Source organism: Heterodontus francisci, unplaced genomic scaffold (genome assembly GCF_036365525.1).
Source record: "Heterodontus francisci isolate sHetFra1 unplaced genomic scaffold, sHetFra1.hap1 HAP1_SCAFFOLD_659, whole genome shotgun sequence".
Classification (NCBI taxonomy): Eukaryota; Metazoa; Chordata; class Chondrichthyes; order Heterodontiformes; family Heterodontidae; genus Heterodontus; species Heterodontus francisci.
This window is the reverse complement of record NW_027140741.1, coordinates 43,364-57,564: the sequence shown is the minus strand read 5'-3', so window position 1 is coordinate 57,564 and position 14,201 is coordinate 43,364.

Genomic DNA, 14,201 nt, shown 5'->3' with positions numbered 1-14,201 from the left:
GATAATTAGAATAGACAAAGGATCAGGATGATAGTAATTGACTGAAACAGGACATAGATAATTAGAATAGACAGAGGATCAGGATGATAGTAATTGACTGAAACAGGACATAGATAATTAGAATAGACAGAGGATCAGGATGATAGTAATTGACTGAAACAGGACATAGATAATTAGAATGGACAGAGGATCAGGATGATAGTAATTGACTGAAACAGGACATAGATAATTAGAATAGACAGAGGATCAGGATGATAGTAATTGACTGAAACAGGACATAGATAATTAGAATGGACAGAGGATCAGGATGATAGTAATTGACTGAAACAGGACATAGATAATTAGAATGGACAGAGGATCAGGATGATAGTAATTGACTGAAACAGGACATAGATAATCAGAATAGACAGAGGATCAGGATGATAGTAATTGACTGAAACAGGACACAGATAATTAGAATAGACAGAGGATCAGGATGATAGTAATTGACTGAAACAGGACATAGATAATTAGAATGCACAGAGGATCAGGATGATAGTAATTGACTGAAACAGGACATAGATAATTAGAATGGACAGAGGATCAGGATGATAGTAATTGACTGAAACAGGACATAGATAATTAGAATGGACAGAGGATCAGGATGATAGTAATTGACTGAAACAGGACACAGATAATTAGAATAGACAGAGGATCAGGATGATAGTAATTGACTGAAACAGGACATAGATAATTAGAATGGACAGAGGATCAGGATGATATTAATGGACTGAAACAGGACATAGATAATAAGAATGGACAGAGGATCAGGATGATAGTAATTGACTGAAACAGGACATTGATAATTAGAATGGACAGAGGATCAGGATGATATTAATTGACTGAAACAGGACATAGATAATTGGAATGGACAGAGGATCAGGATGATAGTAATTGACTTAAACAGGACATAGATAATCAGAATAGACAGAGGATCAGGATGATAGTAATTGACTGAAACAGGACACAGATAATTAGAATAGACAGAGGATCAGGATGATAGTAATTGACTGAAACAGGACATAGATAATTAGAATGGACAGAGGATCAGGATGATAGTAATTGACTGAAACAGGACATAGATAATCAGAATAGACAGAGGATCAGGATGATAGTAATTGACTGAAACAGGACACAGATAATTAGAATAGACAGAGGATCAGGATGATAGTAATTGACTGAAACAGGACATAGATAATTAGAATGGACAGAGGATCAGGATGATAGCAATTGACTGAGACTGGACATTGATAATTAGAATGGACAGAGGATCAGGATGATAGTAATTGACTGAAACAGGACATAGATAATCAGAATAGACAGAGAATCAGGATGATAGTAATTGACTGAAACAGGACATAGATAATCAGAATAGACAGAGGATCAGGATGATAGTAATTGACTGAAACAGGACACAGATAATTAGAATAGACAGAGGATCAGGATGATAGTAATTGACTGAAACAGGACATAGATAATTAGAATAGACAAAGGATCAGGATGATAGTAATTGACTGAAACAGGACATAGATAATTAGAATAGACAGAGGATCAGGATGATAGTAATTGACTGAAACAGGACATAGATAATTAGAATAGACAGAGGATCAGGATGATAGTAATTGACTGAAACAGGACATAGATAATTAGAATGGACAGAGGATCAGGATGATAGTAATTGACTGAAACAGGACATAGATAATTAGAATAGACAGAGGATCAGGATGATAGTAATTGACTGAAACAGGACATAGATAATTAGAATGGACAGAGGATCAGGATGATAGTAATTGACTGAAACAGGACATAGATAATTAGAATGGACAGAGGATCAGGATGATAGTAATTGACTGAAACAGGACATAGATAATCAGAATAGACAGAGGATCAGGATGATAGTAATTGACTGAAACAGGACACAGATAATTAGAATAGACAGAGGATCAGGATGATAGTAATTGACTGAAACAGGACATAGATAATTAGAATGGACAGAGGATCAGGATGATAGTAATTGACTGAAACAGGACATAGATAATTAGAATGGACAGAGGATCAGGATGATAGTAATTGACTGAAACAGGACATAGATAATTAGAATGGACAGAGGATCAGGATGATAGTAATTGACTGAAACAGGACACAGATAATTAGAATAGACAGAGGATCAGGATGATAGTAATTGACTGAAACAGGACATAGATAATTAGAATGGACAGAGGATCAGGATGATATTAATGGACTGAAACAGGACATAGATAATAAGAATGGACAGAGGATCAGGATGATAGTAATTGACTGAAACAGGACATTGATAATTAGAATGGACAGAGGATCAGGATGATATTAATTGACTGAAACAGGACATAGATAATTGGAATGGACAGAGGATCAGGATGATAGTAATTGACTTAAACAGGACATAGATAATCAGAATAGACAGAGGATCAGGATGATAGTAATTGACTGAAACAGGACACAGATAATTAGAATAGACAGAGGATCAGGATGATAGTAATTGACTGAAACAGGACATAGATAATTAGAATGGACAGAGGATCAGGATGATAGTAATTGACTGAAACAGGACATAGATAATCAGAATAGACAGAGGATCAGGATGATAGTAATTGACTGAAACAGGACACAGATAATTAGAATAGACAGAGGATCAGGATGATAGTAATTGACTGAAACAGGACATAGATAATTAGAATGGACAGAGGATCAGGATGATAGCAATTGACTGAGACTGGACATTGATAATTAGAATGGACAGAGGATCAGGATGATAGTAATTGACTGAAACAGGACATAGATAATCAGAATAGACAGAGAATCAGGATGATAGTAATTGACTGAAACAGGACATAGATAATTAGAATAGACAGAGGATCAGGATGATAGTAATTGACTGAAACAGGACACAGATAATTAGAATGGACAGAGGATCAGGATGATAGTAATTGACTGAAACAGGACATAGATAATTAGAATGGACAGAGGATCAGGATGATAGTAATTGACTGAAACAGGACATAGATAATTAGAATGGACAGAGGATCAGGATGATAGTAATGGACTGAAACAGGACATAGATAATTAGAATGGACAGAGGATCAGGATGATAGTAATTGACTGAAACAGGACATAGATAATTAGATTGGACAGAGGATCAGGATGATAGTAATTGACTGAAACAGGACACAGATAATTAGAATGGACAGAGGATCAGGATGATAGTAATTGACTGAAACAGGACACAGATAATTAGAATGGACAGAGGATCAGGATGATAGTAATTGACTGAAACAGGACATAGATAATTAGATTAGACAGAGGATCAGGATGATAGTAATTGACTGAAACAGGACATAGATAATTAGAATAGACAGAGGATCAGGATGATTGTAATTGACTGAAACAGGACATAGATAATTAGAATGGACAGAGGATCAGGATGATAGTAATTGACTGAAACAGGACATAGATAATTAGAATGGACAGAGGATCAGGATGATAGTAATTGACTGAAACAGGACATAGATAATTAGAATGGACAGAGGATCAGGATGATATTAATGGACTGAAACAGGACATAGATAATTAGAATGGACAGAGGATCAGGATGATAGTAATTGACTGAAACAGGATATAGATAATCAGAATAGACAGAGGATCAGGATGATAGTAATTGACTGAAACAGGACATAGATAATTAGAATGGACAGAGGATCAGGATGATAGTAATTGACTGACACAGGACATAGATAATTAGAATAGACAGAGGATCAGGATGATACTAATTGACTGAAACAGGACATAGATAATTAGAATGGACAGAGGATCAGGATGATATTAATGGACTGAAACAGGACATAGATAATTAGAATGGACAGAGGATCAGGATGATAGTAATTGACTGAAACAGGACATAGATAATTAGAATGGACAGAGGATCAGGATGATATTAATGGACTGAAACAGGACATAGATAATTAGAATGGACAGAGGATCAGGATGATAGTAATTGACTGAAACAGGACATAGATAATTAGAATGGACAGAGGATCAGGATGATATTAATGGACTGAAACAGGACATAGATAATTAGAATAGACAGAGGATCAGGATGATAGTAATTGACTGAAACAGGACATAGATAATTAGAATGGACAGAGGATCAGGATGATATTAATTGACTGAAACAGGACATAGATAATTAGAATAGACAGAGGATCAGGATGATATTAATTGACTGAAACAGGACATAGATAATTAGAATAGACAGAGGATCAGGATGATATTAATTGGCTGAAACAGGACATAGATAATTAGAATAGACAGAGGATCAGGATGATATTAATTGACTGAAACAGGACATAGATAATTAGAATGTTCAGACGATCAGGATGATAGTAATTGACTGAAACAGGACATAGATAATCAGAATAGACAGAGGATCAGGATGATAGTAATTGACTGAAACAGGACATAGATAATCAGAATAGACAGAGGATCAGGATGATAGTAATTGACTGAAACAGGACATAGATAATTAGAATGGACAGAGGATCAGGATGATATTAATTGACTGAAACAGGACATAGATAATTAGAATGGACAGAGGATCAGGATGATAGTAATTGACTGAAACAGGACATAGATAATTAGAATAGACAGAGGATCAGGATGATAGTAATTGACTGAAACAGGACATAGATAATTAGAATGGACAGAGGATCAGGATGATATTAATGGACTGAAAAAGGACATAGATAATTAGAATGGACAGAGGATCAGGATGATAGTAATTGACTGAAACAGGACATAGATAATCAGAATGGACAGAGGATCAGGATGATAGTAATTGACTGAAACAGGACATAGATAATTAGAATGGACAGAGGATCAGGATGATATTAATGGACTGAAACAGGACATAGATAATTAGAATGGACAGAGGATCAGGATGATAGTAATTGACTGAAACAGGACATAGATAATCAGAATAGACAGAGGATCAGGATGATAGTAATTGACTGAAACAGGACATAGATAATTAGAATAGACAGAGGATCAGGATGATAGTAATTGACTGAAACAGGACACAGATAATTAGAATAGACAGAGGATCAGGATGATACTAATTGACTGAAACAGGACATAGATAATTAGAATGGACAGAGGATCAGGATGATATTAATGGACTGAAACAGGACATAGATAATTAGAATGGACAGAGGATCAGGATGATAGTAATTGACTGAAACAGGACATAGATAATTAGAATGGACAGAGGATCAGGATGATATTAATGGACTGAAACAGGACATAGATAATTAGAATGGACAGAGGATCAGGATGATAGTAATTGACTGAAACAGGACATAGATAATTAGAATGGACAGAGGATCAGGATGATATTAATGGACTGAAACAGGACATAGATAATTAGAATGGACAGAGGATCAGGATGATAGTAATTGACTGAAACAGGACATAGATAATTAGAATGGACAGAGGATCAGGATGATATTAATGGACTGAAACAGGACATAGATAATTAGAATAGACAGAGGATCAGGATGATAGTAATTGACTGAAACAGGACATAGATAATTAGAATGGACAGAGGATCAGGATGATATTAATTGACTGAAACAGGACATAGATAATTAGAATAGACAGAGGATCAGGATGATATGAATTGACTGAAACAGGACATAGATAATTAGAATAGACAGAGGATCAGGATGATATTAATTGGCTGAAACAGGACATAGATAATTAGAATAGACAGAGGATCAGGATGATATTAATTGACTGAAACAGGACATAGATAATTAGAATGTTCAGACGATCAGGATGATAGTAATTGACTGAAACAGGACATAGATAATCAGAATAGACAGAGGATCAGGATGATAGTAATTGACTGAAACAGGACATAGATAATCAGAATAGACAGAGGATCAGGATGATAGTAATTGACTGAAACAGGACATAGATAATTAGAATGGACAGAGGATCAGGATGATATTAATTGACTGAAACAGGACATAGATAATTAGAATGGACAGAGGATCAGGATGATAGTAATTGACTGAAACAGGACATAGATAATTAGAATAGACAGAGGATCAGGATGATAGTAATTGACTGAAACAGGACATAGATAATTAGAATGGACAGAGGATCAGGATGATATTAATGGACTGAAAAAGGACATAGATAATTAGAATGGACAGAGGATCAGGATGATAGTAATTGACTGAAACAGGACATAGATAATCAGAATGGACAGAGGATCAGGATGATAGTAATTGACTGAAACAGGACATAGATAATTAGAATGGACAGAGGATCAGGATGATATTAATGGACTGAAACAGGACATAGATAATTAGAATGGACAGAGGATCAGGATGATAGTAATTGACTGAAACAGGACATAGATAATCAGAATAGACAGAGGATCAGGATGATAGTAATTGACTGAAACAGGACATAGATAATTAGAATAGACAGAGGATCAGGATGATAGTAATTGACTGAAACAGGACACAGATAATTAGAATAGACAGAGGATCAGGATGATAGTAATTGACTGAAACAGGACATAGATAATTAGAATGGACAGAGGATCAGGATGATAGTAATTGACTGAGACTGGACATTGATAATTAGAATAGACAGAGGATCAGGATGATAGTAATTGACTGAAACAGGACATAGATAATTAGAATAGACAGAGGATCAGGATGATAGTAATTGACTGAAACAGGACATAGATAATTAGAATGGAGAGAGGATCAGGATGATAGTAATTGACTGAAACAGGACATAGATAATTAGAATGGACAGAGGATCAGGATGATAGTAATTGACTGAAACAGGACATAGATAATTAGAATGGACAGAGGATCAGGATGATAGTAATTGACTGAAACAGGACATAGATAATTAGAATGGAGAGAGGATCAGGATGATAGTAATTGACTGAAACAGGACATAGATAATTAGAATGGACAGAGGATCAGGATGATAGTAATTGACTGAAACAGGACATAGATATTTAGAATTGACAGAGGATCAGGATGATAGTAATTGACTGAAACAGGACATAGATAATCAGAATAGACAGAGGATCAGGATGATAGTAATTGACTGAAACAGGACAGAGATAATTAGAATGGTCAGAGGATCAGGATGATTGTAATTGACTGAAACAGGACATAGATAATTAGAATGGACAGAGGATCAGGATGATAGTAATTGACTGAAACAGGACATAGATAATTAGAATGGTCAGAGGATCAGGATGATAGTAATTGACTGAAACAGGACATAGATAATCAGAATAGACAGAGAATCAGGATGATAGTAATTGACTGAAACAGGACATAGATAATTAGAATGGACAGAGGATCAGGATGATAGTAATTGACTGAAACAGGACATAGATAATCAGAATAGACAGAGAATCAGGATGATAGTAATTGACTGAAACAGGACATAGATAATTAGAATGGACAGAGGATCAGGATGATAGTAATTGACTGAAACAGGACATAGATAATTAGAATGGACAGAGGATCAGGATGATAGTAATTGACTGAAACAGGACATAGATAATCAGAATAGACAGAGAATCAGGATGATAGTAATTGACTGAAACAGGACATTGATAATTAGAATAGACAGAGGATCAGGATGATAGTAATTGACTGAAACAGGACATAGATAATTAGAATGGACAGAGGATCAGGATGATAGTAATTGACTGAAACAGGACAGAGATAATTAGAATAGACAGAGGATCAGGATGATAGTAATTGACTGAAACAGGACATAGATAATCAGAATAGACAGAGGATCAGGATGATAGTAATTGACTGAAACAGGACATAGATAATCAGAATAGACAGAGGATCAGGATGATAGTAATTGACTGAAACAGGACATAGATAATTAGAATGGACAGAGGATCAGGATGATATTAATGGACTGAAACAGGACATAGATAATTAGAATGGACAGAGGATCAGGATGATAGTAATTGACTGAAACAGGACATAGATAATTAGAATGGACAGAGGATCAGGATGATATTAATGGACTGAAACAGGACATAGATAATTAGAATGGACAGAGGATCAGGATGATAGTAATTGACTGAAACAGGACATAGATAATCAGAATAGACAGAGGATCAGGATGATAGTAATTGACTGAAACAGGACATAGATAATTAGAATAGACAGAGGATCAGGATGATAGTAATTGACTGAAACAGGACACAGATAATTAGAATAGACAGAGGATCAGGATGATAGTAATTGACTGAAACAGGACATAGATAATTAGAATGGACAGAGGATCAGGATGATAGTAATTGACTGAAACAGGACATAGATAATTAGAATGGACAGAGGATCAGGATGATAGTAATTGACTGAAACAGGACATAGATAATTAGAATGGACAGAGGATCAGGATGATAGTAATTGACTGAAACAGGACATAGATAATTAGAATGGACAGAGGATCAGGATGATAGTAATTGACTGAAACAGGACATAGATAATTAGAATGGACAGAGGATCAGGATGATAGTAATTGACTGAAACAGGACATAGATAATTAGAATGGACAGAGGATCAGGATGATAGTAATTGACTGAAACAGGACATAGATAATTAGAATGGACAGAGGATCAGGATGATAGTAATTGACTGAAACAGGACATAGATAATCAGAATAGACAGAGGATCAGGATGATAGTAATTGACTGAAACAGGACAGAGATAATTAGAATGGTCAGAGGATCAGGATGATTGTAATTGACTGAAACAGGACATAGATAATTAGAATGGACAGAGGATCAGGATGATAGTAATTGACTGAAACAGGACAGAGATAATTAGAATGGTCAGAGGATCAGGATGATAGTAATTGACTGAAACAGGACATAGATAATCAGAATAGACAGAGAATCAGGATGATAGTAATTGACTGAAACAGGACATAGATAATTAGAATGGACAGAGGATCAGGATGATATTAATGGACTGAAACAGGACATAGATAATTAGAATGGACAGAGGATCAGGATGATAGTAATTGACTGAAACAGGACATAGATAATTAGAATGGACAGAGGATCAGGATGATAGTAATTGACTGAAACAGGACATAGATAATTAGAATGGACAGAGGATCAGGATGATAGTAATTGACTGAAACAGGACATAGATAATCAGAATAGACAGAGGATCAGGATGATAGTAATTGACTGAAACAGGACATAGATAATTAGAATAGACAGAGGATCAGGATGATAGTAATTGACTGAAACAGGACACAGATAATTAGAATAGACAGAGGATCAGGATGATAGTAATTGACTGAAACAGGACATAGATAATTAGAATGGACAGAGGATCAGGATGATAGTAATTGACTGAAACAGGACATAGATAATTAGAATGGACAGAGGATCAGGATGATAGTAATTGACTGAAACAGGACATAGATAATTAGAATGGACAGAGGATCAGGATGATAGTAATTGACTGAAACAGGACATAGATAATTAGAATAGACAGAGGATCAGGATGATAGTAATTGACTGAAACAGGACATAGATAATTAGAATAGACAGAGGATCAGGATGATAGTAATTGACTGAAACAGGACATAGATAATTAGAATAGACAGAGGATCAGGATGATAGTAATTGAGTGAAACAGAACATAGATAATTAGAATGGACAGAGGATCAGGATGATAGTAATTGACTGAAACAGGACATAGATAATTAGAATAGACAGAGGATCAGGATGATAGTAATTGACTGAAACAGGACATAGATAATTAGAATGGACAGAGGATCAGGATGATAGTAATTGACTGAAACAGGACATAGATAATTAGAATGGACAGAGGATCAGGATGATAGTAATTGACTGAAACAGGACATAGATAATTAGAATGGACAGAGGATCAGGATGATAGTAATTGACTGAAACAGGACATAGATAATTAGAATGGACAGAGGATCAGGATGATAGTAATTGACTGAAACAGGACATAGATAATTAGAATGGACAGAGGATCAGGATGATAGTAATTGACTGAAACAGGACATAGATAATCAGAATAGACAGAGGATCAGGATGATAGTAATTGACTGAAACAGGACAGAGATAATTAGAATGGTCAGAGGATCAGGATGATTGTAATTGACTGAAACAGGACATAGATAATTAGAATGGACAGAGGATCAGGATGATAGTAATTGACTGAAACAGGACAGAGATAATTAGAATGGTCAGAGGATCAGGATGATAGTAATTGACTGAAACAGGACATAGATAATCAGAATAGACAGAGAATCAGGATGATAGTAATTGACTGAAACAGGACATAGATAATTAGAATGGACAGAGGATCAGGATGATAGTAATTGACTGAAACAGGACATAGATAATCAGAATATACAGAGAATCAGGATGATAGTAATTGACTGAAACAGGACATAGATAATTAGAATGGACAGAGGATCAGGATGATAGTAATTGACTGAAACAGGACATAGATAATTAGAATGGACAGAGGATCAGGATGATAGTAATTGACTGAAACAGGACAGAGATAATTAGAATGGTCAGAGGATCAGGATGATAGTAATTGACTGAAACAGGACATAGATAATCAGAATAGACAGAGAATCAGGATGATAGTAATTGACTGAAACAGGACATAGATAATTAGAATGGACAGAGGATCAGGATGATAGTAATTGACTGAAACAGGACTTAGATAATCAGAATATACAGAGAATCAGGATGATAGTAATTGACTGAAACAGGACATAGATAATTAGAATGGACAGAGGATCAGGATGATAGTAATTGACTGAAACAGGACATAGATAATCAGAATAGACAGAGAATCAGGATGATAGTAATTGACTGAAACAGGACATAGATAATTAGAATAGACAGAGGATCAGGATGATAGTAATTGACTGAAACAGGACATAGATAATTAGAATGGACAGAGGATCAGGATGATAGTAATTGACTGAAACAGGACATAGATAATTAGAATGGACAGAGGATCAGGATGATAGTAATTGACTGAAACAGGACATAGATAATCAGAATAGACAGAGGATCAGGATGATAGTAATTGACTGAAACAGGACAGAGATAATTAGAATGGTCAGAGGATCAGGATGATTGTAATTGACTGAAACAGGACATAGATAATTAGAATGGACAGAGGATCAGGATGATAGTAATTGACTGAAACAGGACAGAGATAATTAGAGTGGTCAGAGGATCAGGATGATAGTAATTGACTGAAACAGGACATAGATAATCAGAATAGACAGAGAATCAGGATGATAGTAATTGACTGAAACAGGACATAGATAATTAGAATGGACAGAGGATCAGGATGATAGTAATTGACTGAAACAGGACATAGATAATCAGAATATACAGAGAATCAGGATGATAGTAATTGACTGAAACAGGACATAGATAATTAGAATGGACAGAGGATCAGGATGATAGTAATTGACTGAAACAGGACATAGATAATTAGAATGGACAGAGGATCAGGATGATAGTAATTGACTGAACAGGACATAGATAATCAGAATAGACAGAGAATCAGGATGATAGTAATTGACTGAAACAGGACATAGATAATTAGAATAGACAGAGGATCAGGATGATAGTAAGTGACTGAAACAGGACACAGATAATTAGAATGGACAGAGGATCAGGATGATAGTAATTGACTGAAACAGGACATAGATAATTAGAATAGACAGAGGATCAGGATGATAGTAATTGACTGAAACAGGACATAGATAATTAGAATGGACAGAGGATCAGGATGATAGTAATTGACTGAAACAGGACATAGATAATTAGAATGGACAGAGGATCAGGATGATAGTAATTGACTGAAACAGGACATAGATAATCAGAATAGACAGAGGATCAGGATGATAGTAATTGACTGAAACAGGACAGAGATAATTAGAATGGTCAGAGGATCAGGATGATTGTAATTGACTGAAAGAGGACATAGATAATTAGAATGGACAGAGGATCAGGATGATAGTAATTGACTGCAACAGGACATAGATAATCAGAATAGACAGAGAATCAGGATGATAGTAATTGACTGAAACAGGACATAGATAATTAGAATGGACAGAGGATCAGGATGATAGTAATTGACTGAAACAGGACATAGATAATCAGAATAGACAGAGAATCAGGATGATAGTAATTGACTGAAACAAGACATAGATAATTAGAATGGACAGAGGATCAGGATGATAGTAATTGACTGAAACAGGACATAGATAATCAGAATAGACAGAGAATCAGGATGATAGTAATTGACTGAAACAGGACATAGATAATTAGAATGGACAGAGGATCAGGATGATAGTAATTCACTGAAACAGGACATAGATAATCAGAATAGACAGAGAATCAGGATGATAGTAATTGACTGAAACAGGACATAGATAATTAGAATGGACAGAGGATCAGGATGATAGTAATTGACTGAAACAGGACATAGATAATTAGAATAGACAGAGGATCAGGATGATAGTAATTGACTGAAACAGGACATAGATAATTAGAATAGACAGAGGATCAGGATGATAGTAATTGACTGAAACAGGACATAGATAATCAGAATATACAGAGAATCAGGATGATAGTAATTGACTGAAACAGGACATAGATAATTAGAATGGACAGAGGATCAGGATGATAGTAATTGACTGAAACAGGACATAGATAATTAGAATGGACAGAGGATCAGGATGATAGTAATTGACTGAAACAGGACATAGATAATCAGAATAGACAGAGAATCAGGATGATAGTAATTGACTGAAACAGGACATAGATAATTAGAATAGACAGAGGATCAGGATGATAGTAAGTGACTGAAACAGGACACAGATAAATAGAATGGACAGAGGATCAGGATGATAGTAATTGACTGAAACAGGACATAGATAATTAGAATAGACAGAGGATCAGGATGATAGTAATTGACTGAAACAGGACATAGATAATTAGAATGGACAGAGGATCAGGATGATAGTAATTGACTGAAACAGGACATAGATAATTAGAATGGACAGAGAATCAGGATGATAGTAATTGACTGAAACAGGACATAGATAATTAGAATGGACAGAGGATCAGGATGATAGTAATTGACTGAAACAGGACATAGATAATTAGAATGGACAGAGGATCAGGATGATAGTAATTGACTGAACAGGACATAGATAATCAGAATAGACAGAGAATCAGGATGATAGTAATTGACTGAAACAGGACATAGATAATTAGAATAGACAGAGGATCAGGATGATAGTAAGTGACTGAAACAGGACACAGATAATTAGAATGGACAGAGGATCAGGATGATAGTAATTGACTGAAACAGGACATAGATAATTAGAATAGACAGAGGATCAGGATGATAGTAATTGACTGAAACAGGACATAGATAATTAGAATGGACAGAGGATCAGGATGATAGTAATTGACTGAAACAGGACATAGATAATTAGAATGGACAGAGGATCAGGATGATAGTAATTGACTGAAACAGGACATAGATAATCAGAATAGACAGAGGATCAGGATGATAGTAATTGACTGAAACAGGACAGAGATAATTAGAATGGTCAGAGGATCAGGATGATTGTAATTGACTGAAAGAGGACATAGATAATTAGAATGGACAGAGGATCAGGATGATAGTAATTGACTGCAACAGGACATAGATAATCAGAATAGACAGAGAATCAGGATGATAGTAATTGACTGAAACAGGACATAGATAATTAGAATGGACAGAGGATCAGGATGATAGTAATTGACTGAAACAGGACATAGATAATCAGAATAGACAGAGAATCAGGATGATAGTAATTGACTGAAACAGGACATAGATAATTAGAATGGACAGAGGATCAGGATGATAGTAATTGACTGAAACAGGACATAGATAATCAGAATAGACAGAGAATCAGGATGATAGTAATTGACTGAAACAGGACATAGATAATTAGAATGGACAGAGGATCAGGATGATAGT